The following is a 23,633-nucleotide window of genomic DNA, read 5'->3' as shown; positions in this document are numbered from 1 at the left end:
TGGCAAGGGTGATCGCCTCTCATTGCTCGGGGACTAAGCCGACTCCCCAAAAGCAGCAGGGGGGAGAAGTCACACTGTTACATGCAATGATCCCCCCAGGGCAAGGAGCCGGGTACCCCGAGCACCTCCCAGCCAAGACCAAGGCAGCAACCGCTAGATCACTGCACTTGATCTTAGCCAAAAGGCCGAGAAGGGATAACCTGAATTGGTTTAGGCCTCTGACTACACCCTGGCTTCAAGAAGGCACCCATTGTAGGGATAGGGACAAAGACTCCCCTTAGGAAGAAATGTTGTTCATCAATAGACACCTTAAAACCCACAACTTTACTCCTTGTTGCAGCTGCAGCCCACGCACACATTTTTAATCTGCATAAGTCTGCCTATTTTCACACATTCTCCCCTTCCGCCCCGCTATCCCACGTGCCTCAAGACAAGGGGATGGGGAGAGGATAACTAATTAGTGAACAAACGAGTAGCTGTCCACCTTCTTCCTAGTTTGCAGTCTCCCTGCAGACTGAAGCTGACTGCAGCAGCACAGCCAGATAAAGGCCAGGAGCCCATTATGAAACGTGAAATCATGTTCTATTCATCCATTCTTGCATTATTCCATTGTTCCATTGTCCCATTCTCTTGCATTATTCCATTGTTCCAATCACTCATTACATCTTTTGCAAGCAATCTATCTGTCTGGGTGTAAACCAATAGGATGGTCTGATTGACAGACAGACATAGGTAGCACTTTAAAACAACATCTCAGACCAAACTTTTTTATATCTTTTTTTTCATCCACAGAGAGAAAATTAAAGAAGTCAGTGCTCCACCAGAGGGAGCCAGCATTTCACTAAAGAAATCTTAGCGGCCCCCAAATTTTTTTTATATGCTTGTACTCAGCAACACCTAACTGATGGGACAGTTGAGTTAAAAGAGTCGCAGCTGATAACAAGGACACTGACTAGGTATATGGTGTGTGTGCAACAGTGTAGCAAACGACAAATGCATTATTGCAGCTTATCTCAAGAAGGAAGGGATAGATAGATAGATAGATAGATAGATAGATAGATAGATAGATAACATTACACTACAATATATTGGTAAAAGCAAAGCACATATAATAAATGAGAACAGATACTACACGTGATGTTGGCCAAAAGGCCAAGAAGCGATAACCTGAATTGGTTTTGGCCTATGACTGCACACTGGCTTCAAGAAGGCACCCATTGTAGAGATAGGGACAAAGACTCCCCTTAGGAAGACATATTGCTCATCAATGGACACCTTAAAACCAACAACTTTACTGCTTGTTGCAGCTGCAGCCCAAGCACGCTTTTTAAATCTGCATAAGTCTGACTATTTTCACACATTTTCCCCTCCGCCACGCTGTCCCACACGCCTCAAGACAAGGGGATGGGAAGAGGATAACTAATTAGTGAACAAACAAGTAGCTGTCCACCTTCTTCCTAGTTTGCAGGCTCCCTGCAGACTGAAGCTGACTGCAGCAGCACAGCCAGATAAAGGCCAGGAGCCCATTATGAAACGTGAAATCATGTTCCATTCATCCATTCTTGCATTATTCCATTGTTCCATTGTCACATTTAGAGATGAGCGTTGTTCTACTCGAACTGTTCGCCAATCTCAAATTCGAGCTGTTTTGGGCGGTGTTCGAGCCGGTCGGCGAACACGAACAATTTGAGAAAAATTCGGCTGTTCGAGGTTATGTTCGATAACTGTTCGTGCACCAAAATCATAACTGGATTTTTTCTCAGTAATGATGAAAATTAATGTTAATACGCAGTTTGAGTGTACAGCGGGGCGGGGCGAGGGGCAGGGGATGGATCTCTGCAGGAACAATGAAGATCTCCATTTTTTTTTCTCTTTCCCGCATTTGCAGTGGGGAGGTGCAATCTGTCAGCCTATCAGCAGCGCACACACGGAGCGAAGTGCTTTTTTTCACACAAGCAAGGGCATGTGTGATTGGCAGTGTATGTCACATGTCCTTGCCCTATAAGACCAAGCCATTTTCCCCGTCGCCACCATTTTCTCACTGCTGCAGCTGCGTGTTAGACGGCACCGCTGTTGCTGTGTGCGCTATACCTTGTTAATTTCAAGCCAATTTTCGCACAAATATACAGATAGCTTGGGAGTAGGGAATAGTTGTGATTGCAGTCCTTTTAAGGACTAGGTTACAGCATTTCCTACGACTTTTATCAGGCAGGTCTGTGCTCTTAAATAGATAGATTGTGGGAGTAAAGACTAATTGTAATTGGAGTCCTTTTCAGGACTAGGTTACATCAGTTCCTATCAGTTTTTGCCAGGCAGGTCTGTGCCAGTGCTGTGCAAGTTTTTTTCACAGCATTTGGCTGAATCTAGCAAAGCTAATCCTTTTTGGCCTATTGCAGAGTGTGTTAGTCAGTGGAGTAGCCTATCTGTGTTGCAAGATATACCACCTGTGTATAGAATACCAATTTTTTTACTGCACCTAGTGAAGTAAAATCTTTTGGGCATAGCATCATTCTATTAGTCCATCTATACTGACCTCCATCAGGTTGCAAATTGAATAAAAAAATTTTCTGCATCTAGCTCTGAAAAAATATTTGGGCTTCTAGCGGTGTGTGGGACTTGGTCTATTAGTCCATCTATACTGACCTCCATCAGGTTGCAAATTAAAAATAATTTTTTTCTGCATCTAGCTCTGAAAAAATATTTGGGCTTCTAGCAGTGTGTGGGACTTGGTCTATTAGTCCATCTATACTGACCTCCATCAGGTTGCAAATTGAATAAAAAAATTTTCTTCTTCATTTAGCTCTGAAAAAATATGTGGGCTTCTAGCAGTGTGTGGGACTTGTTCTATTAGCCCTTCTATACTGACGTCCAGCAGGTTGCAAATTGAATATAATTTTTTTCTGCATCTAGCTCTGAAAAAATATTTGGGCTTCTAGCGGTGTGTGGGACTTGGTCTATTAGTCCATCTATACTGACCTCCATCAGGTTGCAAATTAAAAATAATTTTTTTCTGCATCTAGCTCTGAAAAAATATTTGGGCTTCTAGCAGTGTGTGGGACTTGGTCTATTAGTCCATCTATACTGACCTCCATCAGGTTGCAAATTGAATAAAAAAATTTTCTGCATCTAGCTCTGAAAAAATATTTGGGCTTCTAGCGGTGTGTGGGACTTGGTCTATTAGTCCATCTATACTGACCTCCATCAGGTTGCAAATTAAAAATAATTTTTTTCTGCATCTAGCTCTGAAAAAATATTTGGGCTTCTAGCAGTGTGTGGGACTTGGTCTATTAGTCCATCTATACTGACCTCCATCAGGTTGCAAATTGAATAAAAAAATTTTCTGCATCTAGCTCTGAAAAAATATTTGGGCTTCTAGCGGTGTGTGGGACTTGGTCTATTAGTCCATCTATACTGACCTCCATCAGGTTGCAAATTAAAAATAATTTTTTTCTGCATCTAACCCAGCCAATAGTTTTGGCCTAATACCACAGTTTGGCCACTCAGCTCTGCTCGGTTACCATCCATTGTTTTTTTGTGCAAACAACTCCAGAGTTGTGAATTAGTTAACCACCAAAATGAGTGGAAAAAGGCCTGCTGCTGGTGGAAAGGGGAATAGGCGTGTTGGGAAGGGGAAAAAAGGTTGTGTCCGTGGGGTAGGTGCAGAAGAAAGACCATCTTCCAGCCAAACTAAAATGTCTACTTCTTTTAGCGGACAATGTGATAAGATCCCTTTCTTACGGCCACGCCAATCGCTACAAATTCCAGATGAGGCACAAAAACAGCAGGTGCTTCAACGGATATCAAGTGCTCCTTTAAGTGGGCTCTCCTCCACATCAACTTCAACATCACAAATACTCCAGTCCTCAAAGGTGTCACCCAAATCGCACTTGCTTCCTCACAGCTCCCAAATCTCCAGCTGCCCGTCTGAGTATGAGGTAGAACAGATGGTTGAGTCTGCAGAGCTGTTTACTCATACTATAGCCTGGGAATCAGAGGTCGACTCCAGCGCTTCTGTGAATCCAGACGAGGAAATGATCTGCACTGATGCCCAGAATCTTTATGAGTCGGATCCAGGACCAGACGCAGAAGGTTCTGACCATAATGTAGACCCTCATTCCCAAACTGTAACTCCTGTTGGTGGAGACAATGAGGAAGACGATGATAAGACTCAAATACCTGATTGGAGCGACAACTTTAGTTTTTTGTCAGGGCAGGAACAGGTTGGCTCTGAGGACGACGGGTGTGATAACGCACAGGGTGATGATGATGAGGTCGGAGATCCCACTTACTGTCAACCCACAGTCAGCCAAGAGATGAGGTCAGCAGAGGAGGTGGAGGAAGATGCTAGTGACGACGAGGTCAGGTTGCGCCTTCCTGGACAGAGACGTAGTACTGGAAGCACGTCAACAACTGCATCCTCAAACACAACTCTGCCTCTCACCACAAGTCGTGGTGGCTCTTCAGGTCGCATGGGTGCTAAGCCTTGCATAGCCTGGGCATTTTTTCAGATCGATAAAGATGACCCAACTCGTGTTATCTGTAACATTTGTCAGCAAAAGCTAAGTAGAGGCCAAAAAATACATAGTTTGAGTACTTCATGCATGAACCGGCACATGGACATGAAGCATAAGTTGCAGTGGGAAGCTCAGTGTGCTACAATGCGGTCTAGCCGGCCGGGCCAACCACCGTCTGCCATATCTTGTGCATCCGCGGCCTCTTCATCCTCTGTGACTGGGGGGACAGCAGTCACACCTGTTTTGGGGCGCAGACCTGCCACCTCTTTACCCGCAACAGCCAGCGTGATTGGCAGGTCATCATTTTCTTTGGAGGTGGTAACACCAGCTGGTCTTGAGCGCTGTCCGACATCGATAGCACCACCTTTGGATCAAGGCAACCTAACATGTCCGCCTGCATCTTCCTCACAGACCGGCAGTTTGCCGGGGACACCCTTATCAACCCCGTCTAAGCACAATAGCCAGCCCTCGGTCCCTCAGATGTGGACAAGTAAAAGACCATTTCCTCCTAGCCATGAGAAAGCTAAGAGGTTGAATTTCACCATCTGCAAGCTCTTGGCTACAGAAATGCTGCCTTTCCGCCTGGTGGACACAGAGGATTTTCGAGACCTTATGTCCGTCGCAGTGCCCCAGTACCAGATGCCCAGTCGGCACTACTTCTCAAAGAAAGGTGTGCCTGCGCTCCACCAGCATGTCGCACACAACATCACCGCTTCTTTGAGAAACTCTGTGTGTGACAGGGTGCATTTCACCACAGACACTTGGACGAGTAGGCATGGACAGGGGCGTTACATGTCGCTGACTGGGCACTGGGTAACTATGGTGACAGCAGGACAAGGGGCTGCTGTCCAAGTCTTGCCGTCCCCACGAGTTGTGCGTCAATCCTCTTTATGTCATTTTTCCTCCACTGCTTCTGCCTCCTCAACCTCCTCTCGGTCTTCCACCTGCACCCAAAGCCTGTCTGGTCATGCCACAAGCTTTCTAACTGCGCAGAAGGGATCCTGCACACCTCCTTACTATGCTGGCAGTAGGGCTCAACGTCATCAGGCGGTTTTTACATTGAAATGTCTGGGAAATGTGAGTCATACAGCTGAGGAGTTGTGGTCAGCTCTGGAGAACCAATTTCATGAATGGTTGTCTCCACTGGACCTGAAACCAGGGAAGGCCGTGTGCGACAATGCTGCAAACCTGGGTGCGGCCCTTCGCCGGGGCAATGTCACACACGTGCCTTGTATGGCTCACGTGTTGAACCTGGTTGTCCAGCAATTTTTAGCCCACTATCCCAGACTAGATGGCCTTCTGCAGAGGGCACGGTCGCTGTGTGCTCACTTCCGCCGTTCGCATCCCGCAGCTCAGCGACTTACATCTCTACAGAAGTCGTTGGGCCTGCCACTTCACCGGCTAAAATGCGATGTGCCTACCCGGTGGAATTCAACTCTGCACATGTTGCAGCGACTGTGGCAGCACCGACAAGCCCTGGTGCAATATGTTCTGACGTATAGCCTGGGCCAACGAGATTCAGAGGTGGGGCAAATCACGCTGGAGGAGTGGTCTCAGATCAGGGACCTATGCACCCTTCTGCACAGTTTTGAAATGGCGACGAAGATGTTTAGTGCTGACGATGCCATTATCAGCATGACTATTCCGGTGATTTACATGCTGGAGCACATGTTAAACAGAATTCGGAGTCAGGTGGTGGCACAAGAGGAGGTGGAGGAAGTAGAGGAGGAGGAGTTGTATGCGGAAGGGCTAACATCTGCAAGGTCCAGACGGTCGGCAGCACCAAGGCGGCAGGCATGTGAGGGTGGGGGAGATGGTTTAACCAGGGCGCATGGTAGCAGCCAAACTAGTGAGGAAGGTGCAGGAGCCCAGGAAGAAGTGGAGGACGAACTGATGGAAGACTCATCAGATGAGGGAGACCTTGATCACATTTCTGTTGTACGAGGTTGGGGGGAGAGGACAGAGGAAGGAAGCATGATTGTTACCTCGCCACCAACACAACAGGGACTTGGTGCTCCTGGATGCGCAACACACATGAGTGCCTTCTTGCTGCACTACCTGCAACATGACCCTCGAATTGTGAGAATTAGAAATAATCCTGACTACTGGGTTGCCACACTGTTAGATCCCCGGTACAAAAGTAAATTTGCAGAAATTATTCCTGCCATAGAAAGGGATGCACGCATGCAGGAGTATCAGCAGAGACTGTTGCAGAATCTTACATGTGCTTTTCCACAAAATACCAGTGGTGCACGTAGTGAATCTCACAGTTCCAACTTGCCAACCGTGGGACCGTCAAGTGTTCAGCACTCAAACCGTAACAGAACCACAGTATCTGCTGGTAACATCAATTTTGCGGAATCATTTCACCACTTTTTTAGCCCATCCTTTGCAAGGCCACAGGAGACAAAAAGTCTGACACATAGTCAACGCCTAGAGACGATGGTACAGGAGTATCTCCATGTAAACATTGAAGCCACGACTGTGTCACTGGACCCTTGCTCTTTTTGGGCTTCCAATCTGGATAAATGGCCGGAGCTAGCCACTTACGCCTTGGAGATCTTGTCATGCCCCGCAGCCAGCGTTCTGTCTGAACGTGTGTTCAGCGCTGCTGGTGGTGTGCTGACAGATAAGCGCACGCGGCTCTCCACTGATAATGTAGACAGACTCACGTTCATAAAGATGAACAAATCATGGATCCGAAACGACTTTTCTACCCCTGTGTCATCCTGGGGAGAGTAAAAGCTTGATGATTGGTTAAAATCACCCTACCAACCGTTTTAAGCTTTCAAATTACTAATCATGTTTATCTGTATCTTGACTGGAAAATAATTTGGGCTTTGTAGCAGTGTGCAGCACTGATCCTATTAGGCCATCTATAATAAGCTTCACCAGATTTAAAATTAAAAATAATTTTTAGCTGCATCTAGCCCGGAAAATAATTTTGGGGCTCCGAGATGCGCAAGACACATAAGTGCCTTCTTGCTGCACTACCTGCAGCATGACCCTCATATTGTCAGAATTCGAAGTAATCATGACTACTGGGTTGCCACACTCTTAGATCCCCCAAACTTTTCGATCAACCTTTTCATTTTAATAAAGACCAAAAAAATGGTCGTTTTTGAAATTATAAGCATTAGCAGGTTGTTAGAAACTGAAATCAAACAGTTTTCAACTCAAAACTTTATTCTAGGTGATGTTACATTTTCACATAGGACCCCTTGTTCGAAAGGAGCTTCTGAACTCTCTCGTCCATTGAATTTGTCAGGTTTTGGATGGTTTCTGCTTCAATTGTTTTGCATGAGGACAGAATACCCTCCCAGAGCTGTTGCTTAGATGTGAACTGCCTCCCGCCATCATAGACACTCCTTTTAATGATGCTCCAAAGGTTCTGAATGGGGTAGAGGTCAGGGGAGCATGGGGGTCACACCATAAGTTTGTCCCCTTTTATGCCCATATCAGCCAGAGATGCAGATGTTTTATGTGCAGCATGAGATGGTGCATTATCATGCAGAAAAATGATCTTGCTGTGAAATACACGGTTCTTCTTCTTGAACCATGGCAGGAAGTGCTGTTTGAGAAAATCCACATACATTATGGAGTTCATCTTTAGCGCCTTCAGGGATCCTAAAGGGGCCGACAATCTCTCTCCCCATGATTCCAGCCCAAAACATTACTCCACCTCCTCCTTGTTGGCGCTGTAGCCGTGTTTGCGTGGGGTGTCCATCAACCAGCCATCCTCCACTCCATTCATCTGGACCATCGAGCGCTGCACGGCACTCATCCGTGAACAAAACAGTTTTGAAATCAGTCTTCATGTAATGTTTGGCCCACTGGAGCCGTTTCTGCTTGTGTGAAGTGGATAGAGGAGGTCGACAGGATGGCGTATGCACAGCTGCAAACCTCTGAAGGACCCTGCATCTTGTTGTTCGGGGGACGTTGGAGGCACAAGCAGCTTCAAAAACTTGTCTGCTGCTATGACAAGGCTTTTTTGCCGCTGCTCTTTCAACCTGACGTAATTGCCTGTAGGAAAGAGTCCTCAATTTGCCCTTATCAGCACGCACACGTGTGTACTGTGAATCAGCTACATACTTCTTGATTGCCAAGACACTTCATCCTGATCATCGCACAATGTTGATTGTAGTCATGCCTTGACCTAAACACACCACAATTTGTTGCTTCTCAGCAGCCGACACATCCTTTTTCTTTCCCATTTTGGCAGAAAATGTAGGCTGCTTAATAATGTGAGAGAGCCTTCTTAAGTAGTCTTGCCTTTCATTGGACACACCTGCCAAACTAATTAGCACAGGTGTCTGCAATTGCTTACAGTGATATAAAGAGCCCTGACACACATCACCATCAATGAGTTTAACTGACAAACAAACAAATTCTTCCCTTATCACTCCTAAACACTTTTTGCATAATAATTTGGAACACGGTGTACATGTGCTTTTCCACAAAACACCAGTGGTTCACGTAGTGAATCTTACAGTTCTAACTTGCCAACCGTGGTCTGTATGGAATTGTTCAATAAAGGGCCCAAAATTAAGATAACATAGATGGGAGAGGTCTCTATGAATAGGAATTCCTAAGTATTTGATACCCTGTGAGGGCCAGGCAAAGGGAAAGTTGGACTGGATGGAATCCTATATGGATTTAGGGAGGGAGACATCGAGGGCCTCAGACTTCGCTGCATTGATTTTAAAATTTTACCATGTAACAAAGTGATCTATTTCAGCCATAACAGCAGGGATGGATATATGTGATTGAGTGATATATACTAGGACATCATCAGCAAATAGAGAGCACTTGTACTCGGTGCCTCCCACCTCAATCCACCTAATATTGGGGTTATGGCGAATTGATGAGAGCAGGTGCTCCGTCACTAGGATGTATAAGAGAGGGGACAGAGGACATCCCTGCCTTGTCCCATTGGTGATTGTGAAAGGTGATGAAAATGTTCTGACGCACCCCCTGGGCCTTGGGACACCCGGAGCCGGACCCTTTTTGGTGGATGCTGGTGGTTGTAGTCTTCGTGGCGGCGATCCGGTTCTGTGGCTCAGGGCGGTCAAACCAGTGGCGGAACTATTTATGTGGTTTTGATGTTTAAATGTCCGACTACGCCACCCGTGGATTGCGGTCAGAGTGAACCGCTGCTACAGGGCAGACCGCTAAGGCTGGTGTTGTGGGTGCAGCAGAGCATAGCATAACTCCCCACGGGAGGAGTATAGCCTCAGGGCAGTGTATGCGGAGGATGGGGGTGATGGTGCAGGGCAGCAGCAGTAACGACACGGAGTCAGTGATGCAGTTCAGGACCTTTACTCACAGTTCTTATTATCCAGACCACGTCTGCAGGTAACGGCTGCCCACGTCGTACTGTGCTCACCAGGTGAGGGGCTCAGACAACTCCCAGATAACTTTGGAGCGCTTCACAGGACCCCCTTTGTGTGTCCTTTGTCTGGCCTTTCTTACCAACACTTCTGTCCGGCTGCCTCGGGCCTCCTCTTGGTAAACTTGGCGCCAGTTTCCCTGACCCTATGTGGTGCCTTCCTAGCGGGTGGAGCAAGGGGCTGCGCCACATAAAATGTCAGAGCCTCCGGTTTCTAGCTGAGGGTCGTTTCCTGCCTCCACTAGTTCGGGGACCGGTCTCCCCCTTTGGCCTGACCCCTCCACGCAGGTGGATTCGGGCGTGCGGTGGCGACTCGCCCGTCCGCACCCCTGGGATCCCTTCATTCCTCGTTCCTGGAGCCTTCTCCGCTCCTCTTCCTTCCTTCTCCCTCTTGCAGGCCTGGGCCTCTGTTACTAGGCCCGCCTCTGGAGCAGAGCTCATGCAGAGCCCCTGCTCCCTGCCACTTCTGCTCAGACTTCTCTGCACTGAACTAAGATGGTGCCCACCTTTTATACTCCCTTCTCAATGCACCCAGGAACTGCTTCCTCCCTGCTCCTGCACTGCAGGGTTCCCCTTCCTCAGTGTTCCCTCCCCCCACTCCAGCCAGGGACAGGGACTGTCGTGGCCATCTCAGGGGCATATTGGTCGCCCTGCCCCACGGCAATGTGGTGTAATGCATGCAGGTGTCGGGTCCTGATCCACACTCCATCCTTATCTGAGAGTGAGATATCACACCTCTGGGTGAGGTGCAATACGTCTGTAGCAACCGAGCCCTCGGTGCTACAGTTCCATTCATCTTCAGCCTAGGTGACGTATTGTGATACAGGGCCGTGATTTTGGCTATAAAAGGGTCCCCTAGACCCCTACCCCAAGCTTTTTAAGAGAATCATATATGGCGTGCCAGGAGACTCTATGGAATGCTTTCTCAGCATCCAATGAGAGTATCTACTTACAAATTTTTAACTGCATCTAGCCCAGGAAATACTTTGTGCCTAGTAGCAGTGTCTGCTAGTAGGCGGATTATCCCGGCTGTTAAGCAAGCTACACCACCTGTAGTTTGGACACTTAATTTTTTCAAAGGAAATGCTTCGGGACCACGGGATACTTAGTGAAGAGCATCAGGAGGCACCCCAAGGCATAGGGGCTGGGACTGGCACTAGGATGCCTTGCGGTGGACAGCCGAGCTCGATCCTTATAAAAGCTTTTTAACTGCAGCAGCTTTAGTGGACGCTACTGGAGCTGGAATTACGCGGCTGCTGGCATGAGACTTGCCCTCCAATAGATCCTTGTAAATGGATTTAAAGTGTATTCATTCAAATTAGAGGGACAATTTAAATTAAAAAGCTTAGAGCTGCCTCCACCACAGGGGGGCTCTCTCGACCCACCAGCGGACAGGCACCAGTATTGGGAGAGGGGGGCTGGCCGTCAGGGTTCACCGCGGCTCTGGCACAAACCCGGCGACACGGAGGTGGCACGGGCAGGAGCGGACTGGCCGTCTCGGCTTCTCACTTTTTGGATTTTAGAAGGGCATGACATGCCTATATCTGTGTCTCCCCCTCCTTTTACTCCTCCACCTCTTTTCTTTTCGCATGACTATATGTACTTGTCACTTTTCCATGTGTTAGTTGTGTCTTCTGAGCAGTTTGTCAGCTTTTGGACACCTTTGAAGGTGTTTTCTATGTGTTTCTATGTGTTTTTGTTTGCCTGCCATTGGTTTTAACGGTGTTCGAAGGTGTTCGACGAACAGTTCGACGAACAGTTCGGCGAACACACGGGTGTTCGACGAACCGAACCGAACTCGAACACTACGGGGGTGGCTCAACACTAGTCACATTCTCTTGCATTATTCCATTGTTCTAATCACTCATTACATCTTTTGCAATCAATCTATCTGTCTGGGTGAAAACCAATAGGATGGTCTGATTGACAGACAGACATAGGTAGCACTTTAAAACAACATCTCAGACCAAACTTTTTTATATATTTTTTTTCATCCACAGAGAGAAAATGAAAGAAGTCAGTGCTACACCAGAGGGAGCCAGAATTTCACTAAAGAAATCTTAGCGGCCCCGAAATTTTTTTTATTTGCTTGTACTCAGCAACACCTAACTGATGGGACAGTTGAGTTAAAAGAGTAGCAGCTGATAACAAGGCCACTGACTAGGTATATGGTGTGTGTGCAACAGTGTAGCAAACGACAAATGCATTATTGCAGCTTATCTCAAGAAGGAAGGGATAGATAGATAGATAGATAGATAGATAGATAGATAGATAGATAGATAGATAACATTACACTACAATATGTTGGTAAAAGCAAAGCACATATACTAAATGAGAACAGATACTACACTTGATGTTGGCCAAAAGGCCGAGAAGCGATAACCTGAATTGGTTTTGGCCTATGACTGCACACTGGCTTCAAGAAGGCACCCATTGTAGAGATAGGGACAAAGACTCCCCTTAGGAAGACATATTGCTCATCAATGGACACCTTAAAACCAACAACTTAACTGCTTGTTGCAGCTGCAGCCCAGGCACGCATTTTTTAATCTGCATAAGTCTGCCTATTTTCACACATTTTCCCCTCCGCCCGCTGTCCCACACACCTCAAGACAAGGGGATGGGGAGAGGATAACTAATTAGTGAACAAACAATTAGCTGTCCACCTTCTTCCTAGTTTGCAGGCTCCCTGCAGACTCCCTGCAGACTGAAGCTGACTGCAGCAGCACAGCCAGATAAAGGCCAGGAGCCCAATATGACACGTGCAATGATGTTCCATTCTTCCATTCTTGCATTATTCCATTGTTCCATTCACTCATTACATCTATTGCAAGCAATCTTTCTTCCTTGGTTAAAACCAATAGGATGCTCTGATTGACAGACATAGGTAGCACTTTAAAACAACATCTCAGACCAAACTTTTTTATATCTTTTTTTTCATCCACAGATAGAAAATTAAAGAAGTCAGAGCTCCACCAGAGGGAGCCAGCATTTCACTAAAGAAATCGTAGCAGCTCCCCAATTTTTTTTAAATGCGTGGTACTAAGCAACACCCAACTGATGGAACAGCTGAGTTAAAAGAGTAGCAGCTGATAACAAGGCCACTGACTAGGTATATGGTGTGTGTGCAACGGTGTAGCAAAGGACAAATGCATTATTGCAGCTTATCCCAGGTAGGAAGGGATAGATACATACATACATACATACATACATACATACATACATACATAACATTACAATATATTGGTAAAAGCAAAGCACATATACTAAATGAAAACAGATACTACACTTGATGTTAGCCAAAAGGCCGAGAAGCGATAACCTGAACTCATTTTGGCCTATGACTGTACACTGGCTTCAAGAAGGCACCCCTTGTAGGGATAGGGACTAGTGATGAGCGAGCACTAAATTGCTCGGGTACTCGTTGCTCGTGTCGAGCAAATTGGAATACTCGGGTGCTCGACCCGAGCAATGAGCCCAATGTAAGTCTATGGGAAACTCGAGCGGCTCCCCCCGGCAGTCTGCAGAGGGCCTAAAAATTGCCCAAATCGATGGGAACAGTGCTCAAATGACATGGGAACAGCATGGGGAAGATCCCTGGAAGAATTTCTGACTCCCAAATCACTGCTGTCAACAACGTTGTCAGAGTATTACGCCACTTTTACGGATTCACAATAAAACATACAAAAACAAAACCAAAATGGATTTTCCTTGGAAATATATTAAGGAACATCCTTTCCAGTGTAATGACTTCTATATAAGGCAAAATAAATAACCAAAACCAAAAATACTCCTCCACACCTTGGGCTATGTTCACACGTAGCGTTTTTGATGCGTTTTTGCACTTTTGCATTGCTTTCAACAAAGACAAATGCATACACTAGGAAATGTCATTTTAACATTTTACCATCTTATCTGGCCATGTGGTGTGTGACACATCATCAGACACATGCATACAGTGCTGAAAAGACATGGGAACAGCATGGGGAAGACCTCTGGAAGCATTTCTGACTCCCAGGTCACTGCCTAAAAGTGCGCCCATCATAAGTGATCCTTGGCACATGCGAAGATGGCTCCCGCCATCATGCACCTGTCATTGCAGACTTGCAACAATCACCGTCGACTTCCTTGTCCCAGTGCAGGGTTAAGTTGTCCTTACCCCATTCCTTGGAATGCAAGCGCAAGTATGCAGCCAGCCACCCACCCACCCACAAGCTGCAATACTATACTGCCAATTTTTTGACAGCTGCTTGCAATTGAAATGTGGCCTTTTAGACTCGTGGAGGCGGAAGCTTTTCATAACCTCATGCCGGCGGCGGCCTGGTGTCCATACTCGTTCCCCAGCAGCCACTGTTTCTCCTGGTGTCATCTCCACCTTTTACAAGCAAGGGTCCCACAACATTACCCACTCCCTCCCCAGTGCGCTTACTGGGAAGGACCGCCTAGCCACAAACACGGGGACAGGTGAATGTGGCCAGGGATGGTACGGAGCCAGTCCACAGCTTTTTTTGCTGAGTTGTATTTCACCACAGCCAAATTCTTTAGCTTGGTGAAAGGACTTGGGAAGCCATATCTACCCAGCTGTCATTTCTCCCAGAAAGTCCTCTAAGGCTGCTTTCACTTGAAATGTGGCCTTTTAGGCTCGTGGAGGCGGAAGCTTTTCATCACCTCATGCCGGCAGCGGCCGGGTGTCCATACTCGGTACCCAGCCGCCACTATTTCTCTCGGTATCGTCTCCGCCTTCCACAAGAACGGGTCCCACAACATTACTCATGCCCTCCCCAGTGCACTTACTGGGAAGGACCGCCCAACCACAAACACGTGGACAGGTGAATGTGGCCAGGGACGGTAAGGAACCAGTCCACAGCTTTTTTTGATGAGAGTTGTATTTAGCTCTGTGAAAGGACTGGCATAGAGGGAAACTGTATCTACTCTGAGTGTCATTTCTCCATCACCAGGTTCCGCCTATTGTCACACACGACCATGCCTGGCTGTATGTTCAGCGGTGAGAGCCACAGATCAGGCTGCTGTGTTACAGCTTTCAACAACTCTGCAGCGCTGGGTGGTTTGTCAATTAAGAATTAAGCATGTTATCTTCAGCACAGCCTGTTGCCGCTTGGCCAAGGCAGTGCTGCAGTGCTGTCAGCTTGTGACTGATGTGGTCATTTCGGAGATGGAGGAGGTGCATGAGCTGAACAATGTGATTACATTGAGGTTAAATTGGTGACGCTGTCTTTTATACTAAAGAAAGATCCTATTGTTTTGGGGTTTTTTTACGTTATTTTTTAAGACAAACTCATTCACCGGGAAATGTCATTTTAACATTTTACAACCTTATCTGGCAATGTGGTGTGTGACACATCATCTGACACATCCTGTTTTATTAATGATGGAGGGACTCTGAAAGTCATAAAGCCTATTTTTATAGGGACATCAGACGGCCCTTACTATTTTTAAAAGGCCATCAGTCGGCCCTCGCTATTGTTAGAGAGCCATCAGCCGGCTATACTTTGTTGTTCCCATTATTAACAAGTGGGTTTCCTAAACTGTTATTGCGTATCCAGTGACTGCAAGGGCTGCCAAAAAATTGGACGCAACCCAATGCCCCTTTGAAGAGACATAGAGGAGGGTCTCAGTAAAAAAAATATTCCCATTATAAAGGAGAGGGTCTCCTATAGTGGTAATGCCCATGCTGTGACTGCAAGGGCTGTCAAAATTTGGGAAAAACTCCACTAACAATTTAAAGAGACATAGAGCAGGGCCACAGTAACAACAAATTCCCATTAAAAAGGAGAGAGTCTGAGACAGTCATATCTGAAGGAGCTCCTGTGTCTACTTTTAATCCCCTTGTTTTTCGGGGTTCTTTCTCCCTTCTAGACCCGTCCACATGCTCTAGAAGTCTCTATAGGCTCATCGGGCCCTAAATAGAGACCTTTTTAAAAATTGACCCCACACAAAAGATTTGGGCCTACTGGGATGGCTGAGGACGCGGCCTTTCTCGCGGGTACGCACAGACCTAGGGAGCACGTCCTTATATAGCGAGCCCACACCAAGCTCTAAAGCGGGACGGACGTCACCTGATTCAGCCCCGGTACCCGGACGCAAGCCAACGGTGAGTCACTGCAATGAAGTGGTCCGGCCTCCGGACAGGGCAGAGAGCGTGGATGACCGCACCAGAGGAGGAGACCCGATACGTGCTGCGCAGTGGTCTGCAGCTTTAGCCTGATCGCTGTAGAAACCCGTGGTGAACCGCAACGCCGGACCTGGTGAAGACCGCGACCCCTTCATAAGGTACCGCAGCCCCTTGTCCGCAGCACCAACCGCTACTCCTGGACCTAAAAAAGAAAGGCTTATTTTACTTACCGGCCTTGGTCCTGCTGCTGAGGGCGCCCACATCGCGGTTGCTGACCTGACGTCCTGCCTGTGGATTTGGGGACTATTGCTCCTTCGGTCGTGGGTATGGGAATCGCGCAGGACTGCTTGGCCTGCCCTGGTCTTGCTGTCCGGGGTTTCATCCCCACGGGAGCCTCTGCCATCTTGGTTGCACTGTGACCCAGAAGAGAGACGACGGGTCTGGAGACAGGAGCTAAGACTCACTCTGCTACCTCTGCTACCTTTGCTAATACAGCGCAGAGCAAGATAAAAAGAGAGTGAAGGGGTATAACAGAAGTGGATGCACATTCCTTCTTAACCTATGATTCTGCAATTCTATATTTCTACAATTTTATATTTATAACCCACATAATTCTACAGCTCCTTCAAAGATATATATTGACTTTCTCCTTCACTAATTTAAAATAGCATTTGTCTTGAAATATTGAAGAATTAGCATTATTCCTCTAAGTAGTCTACTCTAATTAACAAATGAACAATAGTGACATCTAGTGGCTGAAGAACAGAATTACAACCCATAACGCTATTTACACTAACTTTCTGAAGTTGTCTTAACCTTGGCAATGTAAGGGTTTAAGCACCAAAACTGTTCATCTTAAAAAACCCCGACCCACTAACTTACTAGATGAAGCGCTTATACTCTTAGACCTTCCTGATATCCACATTGAGGACTGGAGTTATGTGCAAAACTTAGCGACTCTACAGCCAGTCCCCCTTCCACCCTCTTGGGAACCTGCTCTGACTGGACGACAGGGTAAACAAATAAGGTGACAAGGAAAACTTACGCCTAAACGCCTAATCTCTGACTGAATCGGCAAGGTGTCTTGTCTTGAATCCTAGATCTTTTTTCCACTTCCCAGACAATATGGTAGAAGTCTTTCTTTGAAGGATATTCAGCCGCAGACCCTGGTCCTACTCTCCCTTTTTGGAGACAAAGTTGTGGACTAAACTCTGTTAAGTTTTTACCTTTTTTGACCTCCTTCGCTTAATTACACTACCATCCTTTAACATATTTGATGTTAGTTAGAGTTCTAGTGTTGACACTGACCTCAGTGTAATTCTTTCTCAAATGTTGTGCAATGTACTTCTACATTGTACTTCTATGGCCCTGTCACACATAACGAGATCTCTAGCGAGATCGTTGATACGTCACGGGTTTTGTGACGCAATAGAGACATCGCTAGCGATCTCGCTACGTTAGACAGGTAGCAACGATCAGGCCCCTGCTGCGAGATCGTTGATCGTTACAAAGCTCCCTGGACCATTCCTGGGTCGTTGCACTCCCGCTGGGCAGTGTGCATCGCTGTATTTGACACCTAGCCAACGACCTCGTCCAGCGATTCAGAACTGAGACACGTAGGCGTGCATAAATTGGACTATTCCGCGCCCCTCGTCCCCGATTGGTGGTCGCTACAGCGTTCTCATTTCCGGATGCGCATAAAGAAGGCAACAGAATAGCGATTCCGTCCTTTGTTTCTGACCTCGTGCTTTATTGCAGATCCTACCAGAGTTCTCCGGGCTGCTAATATCCGTTCATTGGACTAGTGCTGATTTTTGCGGATCATTGCAGCGTTCTCCAGCTGTGACTCCGCTTTGAACATATCAGACATCTTTAGTGAGGTAGGTATTGTTTGAGGTCTCAGATGCGTTTCCATTTTTTATTCTTTTATCACACATTTACTAATTATCTGTTATCTTTGCTTTTCAGGGAGGGAGGGCTTGGATTCTATTTGTATATATATATGTATGCTTTTGCATGGGCAGATATTTTAGGGGTCTCGTGCACACGCACCCACACAGCGCATTTTCTGTCATGCTCACTAACAGAATGGAATATGGTTTTCCATGATATTTTTTATACACAGTTTCAATACTTGTGTTAATTGTTTTGTTGAAAGTGTTCTCATCTTTTCATGTTATGTTTGCAGTTTGCACATCATGGACGACGGGCAGTGTGCTATTGTGGTTGCTGCATTGCTGGTTGAGGAAGCTCGGCGTCAAGATGAGGCACGAGAGCTACAGAGGCGTTCCAAACGAAAGCGTCGCATGTGGACCAGAGAGTGGCTGCAGAAGAGGTCTGAATTGTCCCACATGCAACTTGTAAGAGAGCTTCAGGAGAAGAACCCTCATGATTTCCGCAACTATCTGAGGATGTCAGAGGAATCTTTTAAAGAGTTATTGGAACGAGTTACGCCACGTATTCAATGGAAGGATACAGCGATGCGTGCTGCCATTCCGGCAGATGAAAGATTGGCAGTCACACTGAGATTCCTGGCCACCGGACGCTCACTCCAAGACTTGCATTTTTCTGCAGCCATTTCAAGGCCCATGCTCAGTGTTCTAATCCCGGAGACATGTAATGCAATTTACCACAGTCTACGTAGTTACATACAGTTTCCCAACACGGAGGAGGAATGGAAAAAGATTGCCTCTGATTTTGAGCAGCTGTGGCAGTTCCCTAACTGTGGTGGGGCTTTGGACGGGAAACATGTCCGAATCACTCAGCCACCAAATAGCGGATCCTATTTTTATAATTATAAGGGCTATTTCAGCATCATCATGATGGCCCTTGTTAATGCCAATTACGAATTTATAAATGTAGATGTTGGCATGAACGGCAGGGTTTCTGATGGTGGTGTTTTAGAGCACACACTTTTTGGAGAGCGATTGGACAACTGTGACCTACACTTGCCTCCCAACTCAGAGACTACAGGTAACCTTAATTTTGTTTTTGTCGGCGATGAAGCCTTCCCACTTCATCCCAATCTTATTAAACCGTTCCCCCAAAAAAGTCTTACCCAGGAAAGAAGAATTTTCAATTATCGTTTGTCAAGGGCACGTCGTGTTGTCGAAAATGCCTTCGGTATCATGGCCAACCGCTTCAGAGTTTTTCACACGCCAATTAACATGAAGCTTACATCAATAGACTCTGTTGTTTTGGCCTGTTGCACGCTTCACAACTTTCTTCGTCGACGTGATGCAATTACGTACTGTCCGCCTGGCTTCGTGGACTCTGTGGACCTAGCCAATGGGGAAGTGGAGCTCGGTGAATGGCGTTCAAACGATCCTGCAATTGCAGGCCTTCAACCAGTGGGATATGGCAGAAACACCCAGGATGCGAAGACCTGCCGCGACAACTACTGCCAGTATTTTAACGGTCCTGGTGCTGTTACTTGGCAACATCAGAACTTATAGTGGGCAACTACTGACAATTATACACTACTTTCAGTTTTGTATTGATTTGTGTAATAAACTGTGTTTAACTTTGCAAAAGATTTGTTTATCATTGTTTCAATAGTAAGGGCCCGTATACACATACGTGTACTACTTCAGGGGCGGACATAGGAATCATGGGAGCTCATAGCAGAAGTTATAATTGGGACCCCCCCCACAAAAAAAAAAAAAAAAAGGAAATAATTGTTGGGGACACAGAAGAGCAGATCCCACAACCTTCCAGCCTTTCTTCCTTTCTGAACTCCTAGATTACTCTTTCATAGCCCCATAAAAATGTGATGCCAACAAAAGTGTCCCCCTTAACACAGTATGATACCCCGATGGTGACTTCCTCCTTTTTAGCCTCCACATGCACAGTGTAATGACCCTAATGTATCACATGAGCCATGTATGAGGGAGGTGGAGTCGGAATAATGGAAATTGAGGAGTCGGTTTGGCTTATCGACTCCGCAGCCCTGTATACCAGGATGGGAGAGCACACAGTATAATGCAGCCCACCATAGGGTAAAAGGCAGCCCCAGTCCTCCAGTATTATCAGTACTGACTGATTTACAAAAATATATAAATACATACTTACCACTCCTTATTCCCCGCTGCTTCAGTCTCTGCAGCGCGTCTCTCTCATCACGACAGCAGCTGGCAGCTCCACTGTCTGACACAGCGTGGTGCATCGTAGCAGCGTTGCCGCTGTTTGATTAACCGCCACCCACCGGCACTGTACTCAGTAATGGCTGCGTGTAGTGTGTTGTGCGGCTGTGCCTTGTAGTAATGCCGCAGCAGGGCCCACTCAAGCACAATTAAAGGTGTTGGCCATGTCTGAACACAGTGGCAGTGGGCGGCGGCGGCAATCAAACAGAGGAGCGTGGGGTACAGAATGGGGGAGACTGCTATGGGGTCCGCTGGCTCACGGGCCCCCTACGGCCACGGGCCCCATAGCAGTTATGTGGCCTGCCACCAATGGCGGTACGCCACTGTTGTACTCGTATGTATACATCCATATACACATCCATAAACACATACATATTCAGATACATAAAAATCTACACCCATATCCACACTTATATACAGATAACCAGATATACACACACATACTCACAGACACAGAAGTATACATACCTATATAAAAATATAGATACATATTTCTACATAAAACCACCTAAACACCAGTGTTCCTGTGTGACCGTCACAATAGAGACACTGCTGCGTTCTACAGATGTCACATTATCAATACAGCGTCTCTAGTCCGACACGCTAATAATTCAAGTCACAGTAGCGTTCTCTAATAAACCGCGGGTTTATTGGCAACGTTGATGCGTCGTGGGCGTGGTTACCGACGTTCATGCGTCGTGGGCGGGTCTAACGACGTAGTTGCGGCCTAGCTTATTAAGAGCATTATGGCATCCAGGGTCAGGGCATCTCCTTGGGGTGACGCTGAGGTGTGCTACCTTGTGGAGCACCTGGATGCACTTGATTATGAGTGCCATGTGCACTCTGAGCATCCAGTGCTCCATAAGCGGGCGGTGCTGCAAAGGATCGGTCGGGGCCTGGTCCAGAGATTTGGGGTGCAGCGCTCTGCGACACAAATCCGGAAAAAGCTGGCGGACCTGAAATATAGGTCTGCCGACCGAATTGTCAGCATCCGGTCACGGACCCTGCCCCGCCGTGGTGAGTGGTTTTAAAATATGTTAACACAATATATGGCAGCACATTAGTTACAACTGCAATTACCTTAGGTATCTAATGTTATTTGTTTTCCAGCGCCTGCAGCCCCAGAGCCCCCAAGGGAGTCACCTCCAGCCCTGGAGCCCCAGCAGCATTCCTCTACCAGCTCGCCAGCATCACTCCGTGATATAGGTGCAGCTTCATCTTTCGGTAATGCTTTCACATAAAATACGGTCCATACAACTTGGAAAGTATAGGGCTGTCATGTACTATTAAGTGTTGTGTCTTTCTCTAGCCGGTGGTGCCAGGGGATCCGGGTGGTCCTTAAGCTCGTCATCATCCGAGCAACCTGAAAACCGTAAGTGTTAAATACCAAACATGTACCTGATAGGCTGTGTGCCCACGATGCATTTTTTAAGGTGTTTCTGCAGCGTTTTTGCTGCTGTGGAAACGCATTAAAAGCGCATGGTAGAAGGTCTGCCATGTTCCCCAATGATAATCCGCATGTGCTGTGCACATGCTGCGGAAATTTCCGCTGCACATTATCATTGCGGAAAAAAACACAGCACTACCAATTATTTTGCATAAGGGGGTTTTTTTGCGCCGCCATTGACTTGCATTATAATGCGCCAATTCCGCAATACTGCATCTGTACTTGCGTAATTAGCGCGTTCTAATGTGTGGATGGTACCCGGGAGTGGTGCATCGTGGGCACATAGCCTTAATTTGATGAATGTACAGAATTATTGGACTTTTAAGTTTAACTATTACCTCCGTAGAAATCCCAACACTACAAGATCTCCTGGCGTCACAACGGAGACTGAGTGAAGAGATCCACCAGCACGGAGTGATGCTGGCAAGATTTGTGGCAGCCCATGACCGTCACGGCAGCCAATAAATTCTTTTTTGTTATGTAGTTGATATTATTTGGTTGGTTATATTTTTTATATTTTTATAAAAAAAAGTTAGTTTATATCCACTATTGTCTACACTTTGTTACATCTAATCCTATCCTGTGAGATACTGCCTGAAGAGTTGTGTATCTAATCCTATCCTGTGTGATACTGCCTGACGGGTTGTGTATCTAATCCTATCCTGTGTGATACTGCCTGACGGGTTGTGTATCTAATCCTATCCTGTGTGATACTGCCTAAAGGGTTGTGTATCTAATCCTATCCTGTGTGATACTGCCTGACGGGTTGTGTATCTAATCCTATCCTGTGTGATACTGCCTGACAGGTTGTGTATCTAATCCTATCCTGTGTGATACTGCCTGACAGGTTGTGTATCTAATCCTATCCTGTGTGATACTGCCTAAAGAGTTGTGTATCTAATCCTATCATGTGTGATACTGCCTGACGGGTTGTGTATCTAATCCTATCCTGTGTGATACTGCCTGACGGGTTGTGTATCTAATCCTATCCTGTGTGATACTGCCTAAAGGGTTGTGTATCTAATCCTATCCTGTGTGATACTGCCTGACGGGTTATGTATCTAATCCTATCCTGTGTGATACTGCCTGAAGAGTTGTGTATCTAATCCTATCCTGTGTGATACTGCCTGACGGGTTGTGTATCTAATCCTATCCTGTGTGATACTGCCTGACGGGTTGTGTATCTAATCCTATCCTGTGTGATACTGCAGTGCAGGGGCAGTAAAGCCCACTCAAAAGTCGGCTTTCACACCCTCCTGCTTATTGATGTTATCAGCTGAAGTTGTGTAGGGGCAGGAAAGCCGTCTGAAGTAGGCTTTCATTGCCGCCTACTTATTGATGTTATCAGCTGAAGTTGTGTGGGGGCAGGAAAGCCGTCTGAAGTCGGCTTTCATTGCCGCCTACTTATTGATATTATCAGCTGAAGTTGTGTGGGGGCAGGAAAGCCGTCTGAAGTCGGCTTTCACAGATGCCAGCTAATTCAAGAAGAAGAGAGAAGAGGAAAGAATAGGAACATAGTATGAAAACTATAAGGAAGACCTAACATGTTGATCCAGAGGAAGGCAAAAAAAAACCATGCTCCGTTTTGGGGAAAAAAATTCCTTCCTGACTCCACATACGGCAATCAGACTAGTTCCCTGGATCAACGCCCTATCAAGAATCTAGTATATACAACCTATAATCTGAGTCAGACTCATGGTGCATGGTATGGCAGATCATTGCCATACCGTGCACCATGACTATGACCCCAAAGACTAAAAGAAGGGAAGTAGGAAGAGGAGGGGAAGAAGACCAGCTGTGAAGAAGACCAGAGGACACAGGGAGAAGACAGAAGACAGGTGATAAAGCCTGGAGCCGGAGGAGGAGAAGGGGAGGAGGTGATCACCAGCGGAGAGCAGGGATGGGAATAGACGGTAGATAATGGAGGGGAGGGAACGGAGATTGGGAAGGGATCGGAGGGCAGGGGTGAGGGGTCCCACCCTCGGGAAGAGGTAAAGCAGAAAATAAG

The 23,633-nt window shown here is 46.7% G+C and overlaps 3 pseudogenes; all 3 read right to left on the bottom strand.

Annotated features, from left to right (window-relative positions):
• Positions 1–1,062: 1,062 nt before the first annotated feature.
• LOC141160383 (U2 spliceosomal RNA) lies at positions 1,063–1,164 on the bottom strand (annotated as a pseudogene).
• Positions 1,165–12,169: 11,005 nt separating this feature from the next.
• On the bottom strand, positions 12,170–12,283 carry LOC141160326 (U2 spliceosomal RNA; annotated as a pseudogene).
• Positions 12,284–13,053: 770 nt separating this feature from the next.
• Positions 13,054–13,222, bottom strand: LOC141160265 (U2 spliceosomal RNA; annotated as a pseudogene).
• Between the last annotated feature and the right edge of the window lie 10,411 nt (positions 13,223–23,633).

The sequence above is a fragment of the Phyllobates terribilis genome, unplaced genomic scaffold (assembly GCF_046119375.1).
Source record: "Phyllobates terribilis strain yellow unplaced genomic scaffold, ASM4611937v1 Scaffold_8__6_contigs__length_399053987, whole genome shotgun sequence".
In the NCBI taxonomy this organism is placed as follows: Eukaryota; Metazoa; Chordata; class Amphibia; order Anura; family Dendrobatidae; genus Phyllobates; species Phyllobates terribilis.
The sequence above is the reverse complement of the archived record's forward strand: the minus strand, read 5'-3'. Positions and strand labels throughout refer to the sequence as shown.